We start from the raw sequence: 20,025 nt of genomic DNA on the forward strand, positions 1-20,025 counted from the left end.
GCACGTGGGAGAGCTGCAACTGCAGCTCTGTTAGCTGGCTGAGAACAAATTATTTAATTAATAAAACTGTTTAAATTACTCCGGTTTCTCGTTACTAAGAGTTCAGCTGTTGAAGCTTTCCATTACTCAAGTGCCACGTGCCAAAGTCCTGCCTCAAAAATACATATTAAAGCAAATTAAAAATCACACATAAGTTTAAACAACCTTCTAGAATTGTCGCATCCTACATCAACCTTTTTAGATTTCAACAGGTTCTAAGTTGATACAGCTTTAATTAGAAAATTAATTGATCTTCATGAGAAAAATATCGTAGAGAAAGGGTTTTAGACTTCCAGAGTCTTCATGACTATTGTTCACACTAGTGGAATAGCAGAGCATATGGGATCTTTAAAAGCTGTCAGAAACATACAGTTTAATTTACAAAACTAATAGCAATCACCCTGAATCAGCTACTAAAATAAGCTGGAGACCTATATCCCACGGCTTCAAGGGGTTCAATCAGTTGGCTTCAGTGCAGCCTGCAAACTAAGGTACAGAACATTACCTAACAACCCCTGAAAAACAACATGATACATCCACAGAGCCTTGCGTCACTGCTACATTTTTCCTGCTTTCACACCAATGTGCAGATTTCCACAAAGCTGTAGGTCTGTTCACAATGTGAGGCTCACAAGGCTGCTACATGCAGAATGCTTTCAAAAACACGTCCAGCTCTCTTCTATGCTTAGTTGAGAAAAACCTTCCCCGGGGCACTCCAATTTCTATTCTTCATAAGGAAAAATGTAGGTGATGAGGTAAACTAAAAGTAACTGGAGACACCTAAATTAGAGCAGAGATCAAGCCCAGATTCGTAAAGGAATAGACTACACAATGTAATTGGATTACGGCCATCTGTTAGTTCAATAATTCTTGACTTCTGCCTTCATCAAACAACAATTGAAAATAATTATCATTTAAAAATTAACATAAAACTGACGCTTCTTCACTGATCTTTTCTTCATATTGGAGGCACTACTCTGACAAATACTTGCGCTCAGAAGAATGACCACCTTTCTTCTGTATGGGAAGGCTACACAATCTACATCGTGATACCAAAAAGACTGAAATTGCACCTGGAATTTCTGGTGCTACCTTCAGAATGAGAAAACAGGAAGAAGACCAATGAAGAAAATGTTCTTGAAGTGAACAGCTGAACTTATATAGCACCCAAAATACAAAAGGTCAGGAAATACCTGCCTTTCATCACTGTCAGAAGCAATAGACTAAAATATGCAGAGTAGGACTGATAACACAGGAAATAAATGAAAACATTTGCTATGCTTTAGTACAAAAGTTAAAAGAAGCGAGGCAAAAAGCTCTCTCACAGGTCCCTTAAGGATTCAAAACAGAGCTGTTCAGCCAATTTCAACTTAAAAACATGCCATTATCACTCAAGAATACCGAATTACTTTCCTCTAATAAGCCTTACATATGCCCATGGTCCCAATTCCTGCCACTATGCGCACTAAGTTTGACAAGGCACAGTATTTGCAGGAGCCAGAACCTCACTGAGACCAACAAATGCACCAGAAAGCAACCAGTTATAATGCTGCCTCCGGCACTATTTGTGATTCAGTACCTAACTTGGAAGTCAAAGAATGATAATGCTGAACGAGACTTGATATATTTCCAAGTCGTACAATGAATTTAAAGTCCTAGGCGTAGAGCTTACAAACCCTAGCATAAAGGTACATATTTACTTCTCTTTAACATCAAAAACAATGGAAGATTTTTTTTTCCTCTTTTACTGTATTGCAAAGAGACAATCAGTGAATACTATGACAAAATGTAACATACTTCTTTATGCTGTGACACGACAGATATCAGTTTATGAGTTTACACATTCAGTACAAGATTAAACCACAGAATAGATCTGAAATAAAATGCACTGATAACAAGCTCAGATCAAGTTAAATCGAGAGAATCTCAGATGAGAAGAAGAGTCTGTAAAGCTTAATGTAGACATTAGTTAGAATATTCAACTTACCGAAGCCTTCCAAAACTAAAAATAATTCTTTTAGCATCACAAATGCCAGCAGGAAGAAAACCTTTAGCTCTGGCAATTGTTTCAGAAAATTCAATTAACTTGCCCATTATTAAAAATACGTTGCCAGTACAAAGAAGTTTCATGCTATGCTGTACTTATCCGCTTATTATAATTACACGTCTTCCATGTATTACTATATATATGAATTAATTAATACAACAAAGTACCTTTCTGACCTGTAGAATAATTTATTGTTACCAAAACAACACTTGAATTGCCAGGCCAGGAATCGAGCTGGAAAACTGCCGTAGCTGAAAAGTACTCATCTTTTCTTGCCTTTTAAGAAACTTGTGTAGGTTGGGTTTGGGATTGTTGGATACCCTCCAACACCTAGGAAGGTCTGCCACATGTCCCATCAAAACTGTCAGAGAAAAACACCCCTAGCTAAATTTTAATGGAAGCTAATCCAAGTGAGACGATAGATTTTGTCTCAAACAATGTGAAATGCACCCTTAGCCAGACAACCATGCTAGGCCACAATTGCAAGGTCTTCTCCTCAGCCTCCATTCTCTGATAACATCACAGTTAATACAGCCTCTTTTTAGGACTTCAATCCAACTTGAACCTCAGTGCCTCACTGCAATTCCACCTGACAAGTCTGACTTTAAGAAACAGGTCACTCAAACTCAGCATTTAGTCTCAGGATAAAGAACTGGAAGGGCAAAACACCAGAATACCAGTCTTGCATATAATCTATAGAGCCTTTAAGAGTAGCAATAAAAAGCACTGAAGGCTGCATTATGCTAAGTTCCGCTTAGCTAGCCCTACTACTTCTAGCATTTTTCTCAATCCAAAAGCCAAAGCATTGTTTCAACTTACACTTTGCAGTTTAGGTGAAAAGACACTTAACGACAGTCAACAGTTTCTGCATTTTGTAAAGCTAGTTTCCAATTAAGCATTCACTTACTCAGGTGCAAGTGCAGTCAATCTCCCCAGTTTCCCCCTAGATTTTCCCTTCAGGCCAGTTTTATCCTTAGGTACCTAAGGAAAAAATGGAAAAAACAAAATTGATTTACATAACTTCTTTTGAATTCACCTCTTGATTCTATCAAGTCTTGTGACCAAAAATTATCAGCAATTTATGCATTTACTATCAGGACTTTTTCCCATCTATTTGCTTAACCATGAAGAAACTCAAGGCTTCTGTTTTCTTTGCAAAAAGACAGCTTTTTATTTAACCAATTTTATTTATTTATTTATTGATTCAGACTCAGAATAGCCTTAGAAGAGTTTTCTGTCAGAAACCTCATGTAAATCCAACCTAATAGACAGTGGGATAGCATGATTTAAGTATATTTCATCGCTTGCTTTTAGGAGTACAAACAGAAAGAAGCACAGTAGAGGCTTTGTTAGACACGGATTGAAGCTACCCTGAAACCGTTAACATGTGAAAGAAGAAAAACCTACTTACTCAAATACCACTTGAAAAATTGAAAGGTTTGTGTACAGACGCACTGTCACTTAGTTAAGGAGGAGCTCAAAACATAATGTTATTCTACTTCCTCCAGGCACTAGGATGAACTAAAGAAACATTTCAAAGCATACTACTCAACCATACGGAGTCCATTTTTCCAGACCTATGGAGCTCCAACTAAAGAAGTCTGGCTTACTGACACAAAAGTCCACCTGCACATATTCAAATTTTCCAGAATTAAACCAACTAATTTAGACCAGTCCACCTAACAATAACAGAGCAGAAAAACAACGCATTTGATATGACACAACTGAAGCTATGCGTTTTAAACAGTAATCACTACCATACTTTTGACCGTGGTCAGAATACAACCAAATTATAAAGAAAACAAGGATGGAATTAGTTTTCCTGGAACGCAATTAAAATTACACCAACTCACAATAAAATTATTTTTAGCTTTCTCTATCATGCAAGTAAACATGTAATCCTAAAAGTAAGCAAGATACTCTTTTTGAAAGAAGAATTTACTAGAAGGCAATGGATATTTCAAAATAAACTATAACCAAAGATTCCTAAGATCACCAAGGTTGGAAAAGACCTCCAGGATCACCCAGTTCAATCATCCACCTATCTCCAATACTTCACACTATTCCATGTTCCGCAGTACAACATCTAAACATTTCTTGAACACCTCCAGGGTTGGTGACTCCATCACCTCCCTGGGCAGCAAAGCATACATTAAAGTCAGCAAGTTACATATAATTGCTAACATCCTCAAAAACCTAAATAAGAAAGGCATCCGATAAGGTGGAAACTAAGATGTTATCGAAGCAAACATCATAAAATTCCAAATATTAATTTTATTAAGTATTCCCCATAAATTTGGCTCCCTTATTCATATTCATTCTCATTATTACGAGACAATACACAGTTGTCTTCCACAGGACTCCTACCTCACTCAGTGAACACAGTAAATAGAAGAAAATGGAATATTGAAAACCTACACATTAACTGAATTACACGTGATCGTGGCACAGCTCTACAATTTATCTACTCCAGGTTTTCTTGTTCTGTTTCAGAAGAGTATTCTGAAGACACACATGCTAGTTCTCCCAGAGAGCTTCTCTTTGGTACTGCCATAACAGATTGTATTGAAGTCCCCCCACAAGGTACAGTGTATGCATGATCTCCATAGACAGTGAGCTTAAAGAACAGAACTTCTGAATTAAGAGTATTACCAACTTTGATTTCAATCAAAGACTCCTAAAACTCATTTATCAGAGCACCTAACATTATACAATACTTTTAATTATCTGGGGAAGTTGTACTCATCTCCTTAACTAGGTGACACATCTTTCATTTTTTGTAGGCAGTGAATGAGACAACTGTTGTACATGTCTGCTCCTACAGCAGGGACCATATAGTTCTAAGATCCGTGTAACTTAAAACCACAACACAGCATCCAAGGATGCTCAGTGAACGAGTTCCAGACAACCTTAATTCTTCACTTTCCAGCTCTGCAGTGAACTCTTATCTGCAACTCTTTCTTGAAGACCATTGCTTTCTGAGCTTGGTTTAATTTCCAGCTCTTGTAAATAAAGAAACTACCAAATAGGAGAAGTCCCTATTCATTCAGTACAGACACCCCAAGTGTCCCACAGAACTTGGCCACCACTCCTTCTCATCCAAAGCTGTGCCAGTGCCATCCCACAGAGCATTTACCACCATCCTATCACATTCCTTGCCATCAGGCTCAGCCTTCTTCTATTTCTGATCTCAGTCCTGTTTCTCTCTCTTTAGAGTAGCTGCTTTGTTCTCATCCACTTCACACTACTCCCCCCAACCAGAATCCCATTTTCCATTACTTTCTAACTCTCAAGCAGTACCTTTCCTTTTAATCTCAGCACCATCTTTCAGCTTCTGTCCCCCTCACTTATAGATCTGACAGCCCTTTCACACCGCTTTTTACTTTCCAATGGTTCTCCCACTGCTTCACTCTCCCTCTCAGCCTCCTGCACTTGCCTCTTACCCTATCAATTTTCAGATTTATTCTCAACAACCAACTCCCTGTCTTACTTGTATTTCCTTTCCTGGCTTCCTACATAGTCTTTTTGATCAGTGCACCATAGATGTGGCTGCTGTGCTATATGCTGAACTCACTTCCAATGATGTGTATTAAAAGAGATCTGTACAAGAGCTTATGTGCAGGAACACTTTATTTGAGGATCCCAGAAGGACTTGGGCAGAAGGTAAGCAATACAGTAGCACTATCTGTGCAGTAGAAGAATTTTTTGCACTTAAAACCCTTGCTACAGAAACACACATATGAAATTAACTTAGATGTCAAAGTAGCTATATGAAGGTTTTGTGGATTGCATGGTTCAGTTTTGAGTTTAGATTAACATCATCTACAATTTAAGATTATATATATATATTCACACACACACACACACACACTCATATATATTTAACCTTCTATTTTTATGGAGAGCCCAAAGTTAGGCAGTCAAAATATGAATCTAAACTCACACTACACTGCAGTTAATCCAGGTATAGTAGTACTGTGTAAGTAGTTCTCTTGAAGGCAAAAAAAAAACCAACAGCCAAAACCCATTGATTTAATTGAACACAGTAAGTACTGGTGGAGGGGTACATTCTCAGGACCATTTACAGGAATAACTGCACTTATTCCACTGCAAGAAAGTAACTGACAGAATACATCCATCTATTTTTGCCAGAAAGCACAAAAAATAAAAATCAAAGATCTCTTCTCATCTTGTGTCCAACAGCTCTCCCTTATTCAAGGAAGGGGTTTGAAGGCATTAAGTCTGAACTTCAGATGATTTCCTACAGTAGGAAGACACTATTTCCTCCAAAACGTAAAACAATAAAGAAAATTAAAGGGCATTTGTTTTGATGCATAAGTCCGGTTTTTAGCATAGTGCTAGTAATTGGGTTGACAACAACTGGGTTTGTATCAAAGAATTAGGACTAAACAAATACAACAAACACAAATGTAAGTTGCAGGTTCATTAAGAACATTTTTGCCACCTTTGAATACACAAAAGTAGCTCTCTCAATTAATTCATGACATCACCACTATTTGTAACAGGACCCTTTAACAAAGAGGCAACACAGACCTTAATATAGATTCCTACAGGTCATCACAGCTTCTTGGTATGATTCTTCCTAATGTGGCTTACATATACACCCTAAATCTGTCAGTTCTCTTACTAATCTGCCCTCCTACCTATTTTTTTTTTCCTCTTAAATATTTCCTATGTTATACAACTCCTCTTCCATTCATCTCCCTGTGTTTCTTTCCTCCTCTTCCTCTTAATTTCCTCACTGAAATACAACCCAAATTTCAGTGACAAAAGACTGCAGTTGCCTTCCCACAAAGAATATTCAGTACTTCATGGGGCACCACCTACACATGCTGGAAGTGCTGCAGCAGCTTTTCCTTAGCGTTAACACAGTTTTGCATCAGAGGTGAATGGAAAATTCACCAAAAACCAAGCCAGTATGAATGAAAACTTTAGATTAATCTTTCACGTTACCTCTGCGAGCAGCTTCCTAAGATTTACTATCTTGTTTGCTGTATGTAACATGCACGTCAACTATCCAGATTACAGAAGGTCTGGAAAAAGAGAAATCTGGAAGGGTGGCCCTAGATTTAAAAGCAGCTCTGTTTCTAATTGCTACCCAGAGCCTATTCTTATCTCTTACACTTCTTCTTATTATTACCCCTATTACTCTTCTTCTACCCCTACTCATTCTAACATACAGGGTCACGTCTTCATGGAACACTGCACATGCAGTTTTACTTCATGTGCTGGTAAATTGCTCTGTGTTAAGTCTTCATTGTTTCTGGTTTTTGTTTTTTTTTGTTTGTTTGTTTTTGTTTTTTTCCCAAGGATTCATTAAAAAAATAAAAATCACGTATTTTCATCATTGTTTCCCAGTAAGTCACCACGCTTTCCCTTCTCTGTATATTACAGCAATTGGTCACATTTCTCTTCTGCCTTTCTCTGCCACAGCACCAGCACCACCTCCAAGATGCCTCCAAACACTGAGCAGACTAAGCAAGTCATTCAGTGTTTGTGTGTTTATGTAAGAACGAACACTTTTACACAAGAGGAGGGGCAGCCTCTCTCTCTTTGGGGTGAAATATTCAAAATACAGCCTGGGGATTAAGTTAAAGAACTCTCACAGCCTCTAATAAAACATGTGGCACTGACTCTCATTCTTCATTTACAAATCTCAGCCTAAGCTGAAATATGCAAATCTGGTGAAAAACCACATATCCCTGCTACACTGATGCTGTAGTACTGAGAGGTCAATCAGTAACAGCATACTCAGTGTGTACAGCTAAATGGTTTGATTCTGCTAAAGAGGAATTCATTCCTCATTCTTTGAACAGTGAAAAAGAAATTATCTGAAATAGAACTGGTAGGCTAAAATAACTCTTTATATTTAAAAAACAAATTACGAGTAATATTTATGCACTCTGCAAAAAGACACAGCTCCAACATTCTGGCTATCTGATGGATAAAAATTAAGTATAAAAGCCATATAATCAATGAAGGCAATATTTATAAACAAATCACTTGTTCTTTGCTCAGCCACTCTGTGCTAAGTACACTCCAATGCTGAAAGCAACATCCAATTATCCTCACCCGACCTCACGTGAAACAGGGAAACAAAAACGCTCAGAACACGTGGATCCTGCTGATAAGCACCATAAAGGTACATGTCAAGATAACATCAGATGGTATTCAGTCTCACTTCTTCTCAAGAGATCTCAAATAGTGACAACAACACATTTAATATTGTACCAGCTCAGCCACCAGTTTTAACTGATCCTGCAGATCCGCCATGGACAAGAAAGGAATCACAACTGGTGCCGGGAGCCATGACCTTGGAAGTAGGCTTCATAAATGATCCAAAGGCTGTAACTCATACAGAAGCCAATTACTGCTCGTGATCCTACAATTTATCAAAAGTTAGCAGTCTGAGTCTCTCCAATTAACCATATTTGCTGATTAGGGCAACAGGTAGATAAACACCTGTAACTGCTGGCAGTAGATGGATTCTTAATTTAAATCAATAAATAAAACAGGTAAAGTGACCAAAAAAAGACATAAAAAAAGTGTCAGATTTTGTCTCTGCACACTTCATGGAAACATTCTCCTCTATTTATTTTATCATCTCCCAGCTCGCATTTCCAAGCCCTCAACATCAACAGTGGTATGGTACAGTGTTTATGTTTCAGTTCCTGCTGGGTGGCACCTGAAGAAGACACCGGGTTTACCCTCAGCCAACCATGCCAGGGAGGCCAGGAAAGACCTGCAGAAAGGTGGGTTCTCCCCACTCTCCCCATACATCCCCAGGAGAAAGCTGAGTCCTCCTCACAACAGCAGGGAGGGCCTGGGCCCTGACACAGCCTGCTCAGCTGCATGAGGCAAACGACGGATGGATTCCTGGCATGGAAAGGCAACTCTGTCATATGACAGAAGGGTAAACTGCACCAGTTCAAATCTTCCATGAGATACATTCTTTCTGGGTAATAAATAGTTTTTCAGCTTAACAGCCTTCATCCAAAATCAACGCAGCTAACCTAGAAAAGGCTTTCTTACTCGAATAAGAGGATTTCAGTGTTACAGCTATAGCAATTACGGCCCAGCTTATGCTGGTTACCTTGCTCACACAAGCAAGCGCTAGAACTTTTCAGCACACATTTAAGCACAAGTGATCTGGGTTTATACGTTGTACAGCCTAAAGCTAATAGATTTAACATTTCTTTGATCCTCAGGCTTCACAGTTCACAGAGATGTGGGAGAGAGGAAGTGCTGGAGGCCTGTAGTTTCAGCAGCCATTAATTATAGGAATTCATCATGAAGGGCATTGCTGGAAGCTCGCTTCAGACCATCTGAAAGTAGTGGAGATAATCCCATGGTTTAAATATAAACAACACAGTTGCTGTCACACAGTTGCCAACAAAAGGCAAGTTCTTGGTGCACTTCTATTCAGATGGATGATCGGTAGGTGCTGAACAGAGGGGAAACAAATTTGTCATGGTACTGGCCCCTTCAACCAAAACGTATTCCCTAGGGTGCGTTCCTTATCCCAAAGCAAACCATATATCACATTAACTGTCTACCATAATTTTTATGGCTAAAATTTTCAAAGGACTGGCTATTAAGTTCCATCAGCAAAGCAGAAGTGTACTCTTCTGAATTCAACTCCTTTATTGAAACACAATTTATCCTAAAATGGAGTCTTTTTAGAGGAAAAAATAACAAGTGACGTTCGACTAACCTGTGTGACAAAATTATAGCACTAATGAGCTTTTCAAAATTATTTCCCTAATTTTCAAATAATCTGTACAAAGCCATAAGGCAAGCTACTGGTAAATGCAGGTAACATTTCTTGCTTGCCTAACCTACTTCTCTAGGAGTTCTCCACTGCCTAACAACATATTGTATAAATAATCAAGTTTGTAGTACAGTGATTACCTGCAAGAATCAATATTTTATTACGCTAATAGTTACGTACAGCATGGAGTCCTTTTCACAGTCAGCTGAACATTTGGTGGCATGATACGGCCTGAGCCTAAAAGGAACAATAAGGCTTTTACTTCATAATCTGACCCTTCAGTGAAACACTGAAGAGAAACTTTCTCTTTAAATCATGTCCAGAATAAAATCTAGAAAGCTGCACTCAAGCCCTTGCCAGCTGCTTTCTCTGTGACCTTAACTTACTAATTTAGGAACACTTCTTCCTCTTGCACACTTAGCAGGAAGCGGCTATGCCATGAATGTGTTATGAACACTATGCGACTCTCAGGCTGTATGGCTTTGTGAAAAACATCACAACCTAATGGAAGTGCTGCTGTTTACCATTCTCCACTTCCTGCCCACATTCTGATGACTTAATTCAATACCAAACTTAGACTGTCTGCATGAATTTCACATCTCATTTTCCTGCCTTATTTCCCCTTTCAGTCTGAGGTCTTTGATGGTATGCTGATCTCCCTGGAAGTTCACTTTCTCATGCATGTTGCAAATGCAATAGCAGAGGGATAACCAAATGGCAAGAGATCACTTACTGGGAACATTCCTTGAAGAGAATGAAAGAAGCCTATATATATATCATTCAGACACCATTACAGAAAAACATATTCAGACAAAACAGCAAGATTTTAGTAGTGGAAAGGCTGCAACATCTTGTATGGATCACCAGTGTGACATTTCAACGTACGCCTCAATGCAGCTCAGAGACAGAGGATGGTTGCTCCAGGATGGATGTAAAACTGTAGGCAACTATGCAATGAATGCTCAGACCCAAAGTTCCTATAGTATATCTGTTCCTTGTGCCCTAACCAACACATCTTACAGTCTCACAGTCTTGTGCGGGTTGGAAGGGACCTTAGAGATCATCGAGTTCAACCCCTGGATTCGAGCCTCCTGTGTAGCAGAGCGGCACTTCTACCACTTGCGCCACAGGGGGGATTCGAACCTGGACCTCTGGTGTTGCAAGTGGCATTCCTACCACTGCGCCACAAAACCCTTTTCAACAATGTACAAGAAACATAATAGCTATAGAAAAGGCTATAATTACAGAATACCATAGAGGGAGAAACAGATTGAGAACACTGGCCATATCCTCTATAATAGCAGTGTTTTTTTGTTTTTTTAAATTGCAAAGTAACAACTACTCCTAAATTATCACAGGAAGTGGACCACATATCACACAACAAAAGAGGATAAAAATATCTGTCATTCTGTGTCTGTTTCTCCATGGGGAGCCATTCATCCCTGATCACAGATCTTGTAATCAGTTTAATGGCGAATGTGAGAAAATGAGGGCAGGAGTGAGTAAAGTAAGTTGTTATTAAAGGGTTTGGGAGAAGAGCAGGAAAAATATACTTCTTATCCACACGCAACCACTGGGAACCATGAATTATGCTGTTAGTGCCAAATAAGTTTAAAGAAAACAAACAGTTTCAGTTTCCCTTCAGACCCCTTGGAGACCTCAATACTTCAGATTCTTCAAATCTAGACTTCACTTCCTATAGTCATTACAGATTAAAGTCTCCTGAACAAGTGACTAAATTCACTCTTCAAACTCTCAAAATTCAGGTTCTTTGCCCCACTGTCCTGTTCAGGAGAAATGGTTAAAAATGTTCTCAATTTCTTGCCTAAATTTGCTCAGGAGCTATTTATAATATCAATATCAGACACAACGGTAATATGCTACGTGAAACAGTTTATTCGCCTTGATATTTATCCATAATTTTATTTACAAAGAATATCTTTATCCTCTCTCTCTCTCTCAGCCTTCACATTTGAACAAGCTGAACAACAGCAACATTCTAATTGGCACTTTGAAAGCTAAGTGCTCCATTACTCCGAGCAGCCTAAAGCCTGTCTTTGCATCTGTTCTAATTTAAGGCCATCTTTCCTGACTGCAAGTGAACAGCATCGGACACAATATTCCAAATGAGGTCCCAGGAAGCTTTTGTAAAATGCTATTAGCATCTCTCCCTCTTTCTGCGAAATATCACATCTAATGCATTGTACAAGCACATTAGCCCTTCACACAGCTGCATCATACTGGTGGCTTAGTTAGAGCCATGGCAGTGGCATCATCACAGCACTTCATCCAATTCAGAATGTTACAACCATTAAATCATCTACACAACATCCTACGATGCTAACAGATGTTCTTCTCATTTTAAAGATTTGCATATTGAGATAAAGACCAGAATGACCTGTCTGAAACTAGACACTGGGGGCCTGCAGAGCTCAATTAGCAACCAAGACCTTCTGATCTGTAATCCTAAATACACAACTCCAACCACTAGCAGCACAGATGAACTATACAGAGCGGAGAAACAAGGCTTCTCCAGCTATTTCATGCCAAATGTCCATGTCTGCACTCAAAAGTTATTTCTAAATGGATAGTTACAGACAGCCACTTCTCTGCTCTACCATGTAATTGCATTAGGGTGCTGAGGAGCTGCACAGAACACAGACAGAAAGGTCAGACCTCACAGACTCATCGCTGCTCACTCTCATCTTCACGTCCTCAGCTGGCACAGCAAGTGATCCCACAAAAACAAACAAACAAAAACAAGTCTACGTTTCAGGTTCCCCTCCCTCCCAACACACATTCAGTTGCTGGAGCAAAAGCTGCTTGGATACGACCGCTTCTACTGAAGTTCATGCTTATACTGATGTATTCTCCTGAAAAACATATTAAGGATTCTGAATGTTTCATTTGAATGCTCTTCTTATTCTGAAATGTAGATCATATTAGACCTGTAAGTTACAGGTCAAAATAAAACTGGAAAAAAAATATATATATATATATTATATAATAACGCAGCAGTGCAAATTGAAAGGAGCTGACTGGTAACAAAGCAAAGAGCTTGATGATTCCCACACAAATCAGCGTATTGTAGATGTTCACGTCACAGTGTTAATTTCTTAATTATCATCAGATACTCCCAAAGCCAACTTATTCCCACTAACAAAACCTATCTTTGTGAGAAGTTCACCAGGAATAGGACCATTACTACAACTTGGGCAGAACATGATTTAGTTTCCCTTAAAGCTTGGAATCCCTTAATTGCCTCAGAAATGCCATGCATGTTTTGCAGTCACATTCCAGACAGTACTTTTTCTCCCAAGCTAGCAGAGCCAGAATCACCCCCTCAGGTAATACACAGGAGTAATAGGTAATACACACAACCACTTCTAAGAAAATAATGATCCCAGTTTAACTTGTTTTCTCTTTTTTCTCCTACACTGCCTTAAACATTTCATGTTAAGACTGTATTATGAGCTGTCCTCCACACGTGAACGCACCACTGTCAAGTAACAATGCTCACAAATATATAAGGCAGATGGGATGACTTCTACTGGTACCCGGCAGCGTAAAGATCGATATTAACAATAATGCTGCACAAAAATGAAGGAGTATAGCTGTGCAAAACCTTGAGCATTACCTCAGAGCAGCTGCAGTTTAAGACACTCACTACATCACTTCTACAGATGAAATATAAACACCTTCCAGAAATTTATGTTTTCAGAGCACATTCATCCATCACCAAAGGAAGGAGAAACAACTGAATTAAGATCACCAAGCGCTTTAATGCTGGCCACAAGTAAGGAGGGGTTTGTACTCCTCACAGCAGTTATCCAACAGCCCAGTAGTGGGGAAAAAATAACACCGAGGTGGCTAAACGCCTGTCTTTTACATTACAACTGAAGTGATGAAAAAGCCATCACACAGCCAGTTATAACAACTCCGCTGAAGCACCATCTCATTCTAAGCTGCAGCAACACACAGCATTTTATTAACCTGCAGTAGAGCAATTTGCCCCAGGCTGTAAAGACAGTTTTCAGTCAGCCTTCTGTGTCACACGCACTCCTTAACTAGATTTGAACGTATCAATTTGGCCCTTCTTTTCTGGATGATGGGAAAAGTTATGCTTCATTGAAATCGTAGCAAAGTCTCAGGCACAATTCTGGTTTGGCTTCTGGTATATGATACACAGAATATAAGATACACACACTTCTGATTGAGTACACACTTGACTTATGCCAACAAAAACAAGAGATATGAAAACCAGGACAATTATCTCCTGATGTTTGCAGCTGGGACCCAGGTACACAATGTTTATATATTGTAAAAGAAGCATATTTCATATTTCTAATAATCTGCATGTTGAAAAATCAGCATGACTTCAAGAGTAGTTGAAAAATTACTTTTAGTTCAACCTAACTGCATGTACCTCTTGCAAAAGTCCTGCCAGCAGAAGCCACCCACATCTCTGGTTGGAAAGTATGTAAGCCAAGACAGATTTGCAAATAAAAACATGTATCTTGCATGTATACAAATACATGCACGCATTATGTAAATGGTAAAAGAAACATTGCAGTTTGCAAGCATAAATGAGCAGGCAGTGTTTCAACTGATACGGTGGTTCTAGTGTTACTAAGGTCAAGAATTAAAGCGATTTAGAGTAAATTACCCCTGCTGGTCAGGGATGATACACAAGGAAGTTTGCATTGCTGCCTTGCGGTTCTTGATCTTTCGATCAATTTCTCAAGAATATCAAATTATCTTTATCTGATCACTGCTTACTTTTGAAGTTAGCATGAAAGAAACAGGCTTTTAAGATCACAACGGACTTGAACAGAAGCCGTTATCATCAAAACTTCAATCTCTAGTCACTAAGTCCCACTCACTCTCTGTGCACAACCTCACTACTTTATCTTTTAATGTATGTATCAAAATTATCAGAGTAAGAAAAAAACTGAAGCACAGGCCCAACAAAAACCTACATCTGTGTTGAAGAGCCAGCTTGGCACTCCCTTCAAATTCAATGAGTCTATACCTCCTAAAAATAGTTTTTTTGTAGTGCAAGACAGTCCAAATATTAAACTAGGCAAACCTAATGAAAAGCAGAAAGTATCAGTGTAGAAGAAGGAACATTTAAAAATACAATTTTATATTATTCTTCCAGGACATGTTGAGGAAGAGACAAAATAAAGACAAACATAATTTCAGAAGAATTTTAATCCCTGCATATTTCACTTCACAAACTGCTGTAGCGCACATCAGACTAAACAGCCCAGTCAAGACCACCTAAAAATGGGCCTACACATATGAAGAGACATACTCTGCATATTAAGAATGACCTCCAAAAGGCTTAAGTCACATGGGAGTCCCTTCTCCCTCAGTAATTCTCTTTATATAAAGATAAGAGAGGTTTCAAAGCGTAACTGTAGGACACCTTTATAGTTCTGAGAGCCAACGATTCCATTTCTACATTTCTTACTCCATGTAAATGAGTGACGATTTACCTCAGCAATCTCCACGTCTGTAAAAGTGCTCATCTGAGCAAGTTTTGTGCTCGCTTTGGTGTTTGCAGGATTAAGTTTTTGCAATTACATGAAAAATGGGTCAAACATCTATTAAAAGAAAAAAATACAGACAGAAAGGGAAACGTTATTGAATTAAGGAAACAGAAAAAGCATGCCAGATACTACTTGGTATCTCTATGTCTTCGTGACCAAACATGCTAAAAGCTGGGTACATCACAATTATCCTAAACATTCACAATAAAACAAAAGCTACACTTCATTGCAAGTGACACTAAAGCATCTTATAAACGTACTAAGGTCCTGGAAAAGATCAGTGAATATAAGATTATTACATGCCGAAGAGCCAAAAAATAAGATCTCTAACTTCCCTAAAACGTCACCTGCGTAACAGACTACTGGCTGGATGCTGCTTTAAGTCACTCACATCCAAGTCAAAGACAAATTGCTAATGCAGTAGCAGGAGATAGTAAAAGAAAAAATAACCCACATGAATGTATTGCTTTCAATTAAATCCTGTTGAGACTGGAAAAAGCAACCAAGAAAATAAGAAGAGAAAAACTGCACTCCAAATTAGTTCTTTGCAGGATACCCATATTCATTTCCACATGTAGAGAACACTGAGATTCTTCAAGAGAAACTTATTACAGTAAAAGCAATTACCAATGAAATGATGGGTCTTCCATTAAAATTATTTCCTTTAGAACATCTGGATATTATTTTTTACTGTTCTTTTTCAGTGTGGTGTTCTCATCTCTTAAGCTCCTTCCTCTCAAGGAAGCAGAGAAAAAGGGAAAGAAAGCAAAATGTTTAAAAACAGACGAGACAGAAATTTTAAGGAAGGGTTTCAGATTTCTATCCCGTTTAGTCCCAACGATATTTGATTCTTTTCTTTTTTTCCTATCTTCGTTTATTCTAGCTTTTGCAGGGAGTATTTTTGCACGTTGCCAAAGCAGCCCCTACCAAAATTCCTGCAGTCTAACAGCCTGGTTGACCCTACCCAGTTTGAAGGAAAGAAGAGTGGCTTCTTTTCTCGTGTAACACTCAAGCATTGACAAGAACCATGCCTGGTAAAAGAGCAAACCGAAGAATGAAACTCTCTGATCAAAGTGATGGTATTATCACGTGATATTACAGTTGGAACCACAGCTTGAAAATAACAAGGGGATCTTCTTCATCCCCAACTGTACACGTACTGCGGTTAAGATATTAGTGGGCAAGAGGAAATGGAGAATTCCCCATGATCTCTGCCACTCTGCATGTTTTTATCAGTATTACACTGCATCAGCTACATCATTCTCTCGAGCTGCTGCAGAACTGACTCCGGGTTTCACCTTTTTCCACAACGGCCCAGATTTGCAGAGGATGCTCTGACAAACAGCCTTCATTTCTCTAGTGACCCACTGGCAGCAGAGAGCCGAGCCCTGCAGGACGCTGTTTGTCGGTCATCACTCAGTGACTCTGCACAACAGAAGCACGACTGGGAAGAAAACGCAGCATCAGTCAGTAGTCACCAGTTAACACTTTAGTAATAAAGGCTGCCTCCCAGAAAAATCAATGACGTTTTGAACGTTGTATACTAAATGTGCACTGCTTTATGCATTTCAGAGCCACTGTTTATTAGACAAAGTAGGTGTTTACACGGAACCAGTTTAATCACAAATGGAATTGTGATTTACTTGTAAATATTGTTAACACTAGGGTCTACAGCATAATGGATACAGACTTTAAAAAAAACAATAGTGATTCTGATCAAAAGAGCTCTCTGGGCACAAAAGCTATTCTTTTCAGATACACCTAGCTAAGAGCATAATGTTGTCTCACAAAAGCATAAATATTGCACTTACGTTCCTCGCTTAATCCTTTCTTTACTTCTTCCCTAGTATAAGGCTCAGTAGGATAGTATAACATGGTCCCATTTTAAGTTTGTTAAACTGTTTTGGCAACGAATTGTAAGCCAAGAGGAACCTTGGAATTAAAACACACATGAGCTTTTCCTCTGACTCCTAATTAACAGCTCTTGATGGGTCATTATCAGCATATTACCTCAGAATGGTGACAGCATTCAGTGCACCCACAGTAAATTCTGAAGTTGGGATACTGAAGATGCTGGCTAAGCAGGGCAGAACTAAAATATAGGACCCAATCCCAACATGTAGTTCTGATAGCAGGTAATGGACAGATTTCCATGGCAAAGAGACAGTTGAAATCTCTCTGAGTTGTGAGAGCTCAGCACGACCTGACCTATCCACACTGCACAGAGCTGGCAGAGCAGCAGCATCCTACCCATCCTGGCCATTCTCTTTCAGCAGACAGGAGGGCTGGAAGCCAGGGCAAAACAACAAAATTTACATTAAAATCAAAGGTAGTAAGCCTCCAAAAATGAAATAAGGCTCCATTTCTTTTTAGGAAGCTCAACACATGAAGAAACAACGTGTCTCCCATTTTTAAACTTCAGTTCTACTACATCTCACTTGGAAGTTCTAATTGAGTTGTAAAAAACATTGCTGCTGAATCTGTTTTCAGTAACTGCTGGAAGCTCGCTTGTATACAGAGGGCAGCCCATCCTAGAACCCTCAGTGGAACCAAAGTAATTCCTCATTTAATTGCTTCTCTGTACTTCCCTGCTTCTCCCTTCATAAACGCTGGGGCAGTGCTGTTGAGACTAGGCCGGCGTGCTGCTCTCATACCCCACTGACTGACTGACTTCCAGAGGCCTGCCATGAGCAACACCAAGCGGGCAGCAGGCTCCCCACTATTATGCTGGCACACAACATCAGAGGTGAATGCTGGCAGTATGGCAGCAGAGGCTGAACTTTCCCAACAGTATCTCATAACACGTTGTTGCCAGGTGACAGATGGCAGCAGAGGGGCAGTCTGGCAAAACTGATCATGGAAGTGTGGCTTAAGCAATGGGGGAGGCACTGAATTCCTTGATGCAGAAAAAAATATGGCACCATTGACATTTCCTGAGCACTTATGGAGACTGAAGAGTCAAGGTGAGCAAAGTGAGGCAGTGGGTGGTGCACTACAGCAGTGCTGACAGTGGGTCACCTCCACTGATGCAGACTGTTATAAGCACAGCATGCAGGCTCTTGTTCATTGCTGGTAAAAAGGCACAGCTAATGGCAGTGACTATGTTGAAAACTAGTGTTTTGTGGCTGAAAACTTGCTTGACGAAACAGCATTATTGTGCTCTTTGTTCAGTTTCCACTGAAATAAAAAGAAAGCATTACACTGGTACTGACCTAAGTACTTTTGATTTGATGAAGAAATAATCATTGAATTACAGAATCACCAAGAATGGAAAGGACCACCCATTTCATCAGGTCCAACCACAAGACCTGTGCTCCAGACCACTCATTCAGCTTCGCTGCCCTTCTGTGAACACGCTCCAGGGCCTCAATGTCTTCCTTGTCATGGAGGCCCAAAACTGAACACAGTACTTGAGGTGTGGCCTCACCAGTGTTGAGTACAGAGGGACAGTCACTTTCCTGCTCCTGCTGGCTGCAGTTCTGATACAAGCCAGGATGCCATTGGCCTTCTTGGCCAGCTGGGCACACTGCTGGCTCATGCTCAGCCAAGCATCAACCAACACCCCCAGGTCAGTTTCCTCTACACAGTCTTCCAGCCACTCTCCTCCAAGCCTGCAGTATTGCCTGAGGCTATTGTGGCCAAAGTGCAGGATATGGCACATGGTCATATTGAACCTAATCCCATTGGCTTCAGCCCAGCTATCTAGCTTGTCCAGATCCCTCTGTAGGACTCAGATCAGTAGATCAGTACTTCCAGCCAACTTAGTGTAATCTGCAAACTTACTGAGGGTGCACTCTGCCCTCACCCAGGTCATCAATAAAGATACTGAAGAGGACAGGCCCCAGCACTGACCCCTGGGGAACATCACTAGTCACCAGCTGGATTTAACTCCATGCGCCACCCCTTTCTGGGCCCAGCCCTCCAGCCAGTTCCCTACTCAGCAAAGATTTTAACTTTCCAAGCCACGGGCCGCCAGCTTTTCCAGGAGAATACTGTGGGAGACAGTGTCAAAGGCCTTGCTGAAGTAAAGGCAAAATACATCAACAGCCTTTCCCTCATCCACCAGGTGTGTCACTAAATCACAGAGGGAGATCAAGTTGGTCAAGCAGGAGCTGCCCCTCACAAACCCACAATGGCTAGGCCTGATCACCTGGTTGTCCTATACATGCCATGTAATCTCCCTCAAGATGATCTACTCCATAACCTTTCCTGGCACTAATATCAGGTTAACAGACCCTTCTCTTAGATTGCCCTGGTTCTTTTCAGTAAGCCAAATTCAAGTCCTGCTGCCAGGATCAGGCACACCACATACTGACTTTCCCGAACCGATTATTCATTTGCATCGTTATCAATCACAAGAAATTAAAATCTGAAACTCAATGAAATTCTTAAATTAAAAAGAACAACAACACTTATTTCCAAAATTATCATCCACAGATGACTGAGAATTCATTGCGTCCAGAGGCAATTGATACTATGAGGTCTCTGCTCTGTTTATTTCAGTCTCATTCTCAGAAACAAGAGCTTCTCCAGAGAAAAACAGAACATTAGGGAAATATCTCAGAGCTGAAACTGGCAAGAGCTCTTCATTA

At 39.8% G+C, this 20,025-nt stretch overlaps 1 protein-coding gene across 3 annotated transcripts in view; it reads right to left on the minus strand.

Moving 5' to 3' along the window:
- Nucleotides 1-20,025, minus strand: part of TBL1X (transducin beta like 1 X-linked) — a 182,174-nt gene that overhangs the window by 125,904 nt on the left and 36,245 nt on the right. For 2 of the 3 annotated variants that reach the window (XM_015886836.2, XM_015886818.2), the window contains exon 2: nt 2,994-3,067. The exons of the other annotated variant lie outside the window; for it this stretch is intronic. The gene's annotated coding sequence lies outside the window, so the exon portion shown is untranslated. The remainder of the gene's footprint in view (nt 1-2,993; nt 3,068-20,025) is intronic. 3 annotated transcript variants of the gene reach the window in all.

The sequence above is a fragment of the Coturnix japonica genome, chromosome 1, assembly GCF_001577835.2.
Source record: "Coturnix japonica isolate 7356 chromosome 1, Coturnix japonica 2.1, whole genome shotgun sequence".
NCBI classification, from domain to species: domain Eukaryota; kingdom Metazoa; phylum Chordata; class Aves; order Galliformes; family Phasianidae; genus Coturnix; species Coturnix japonica.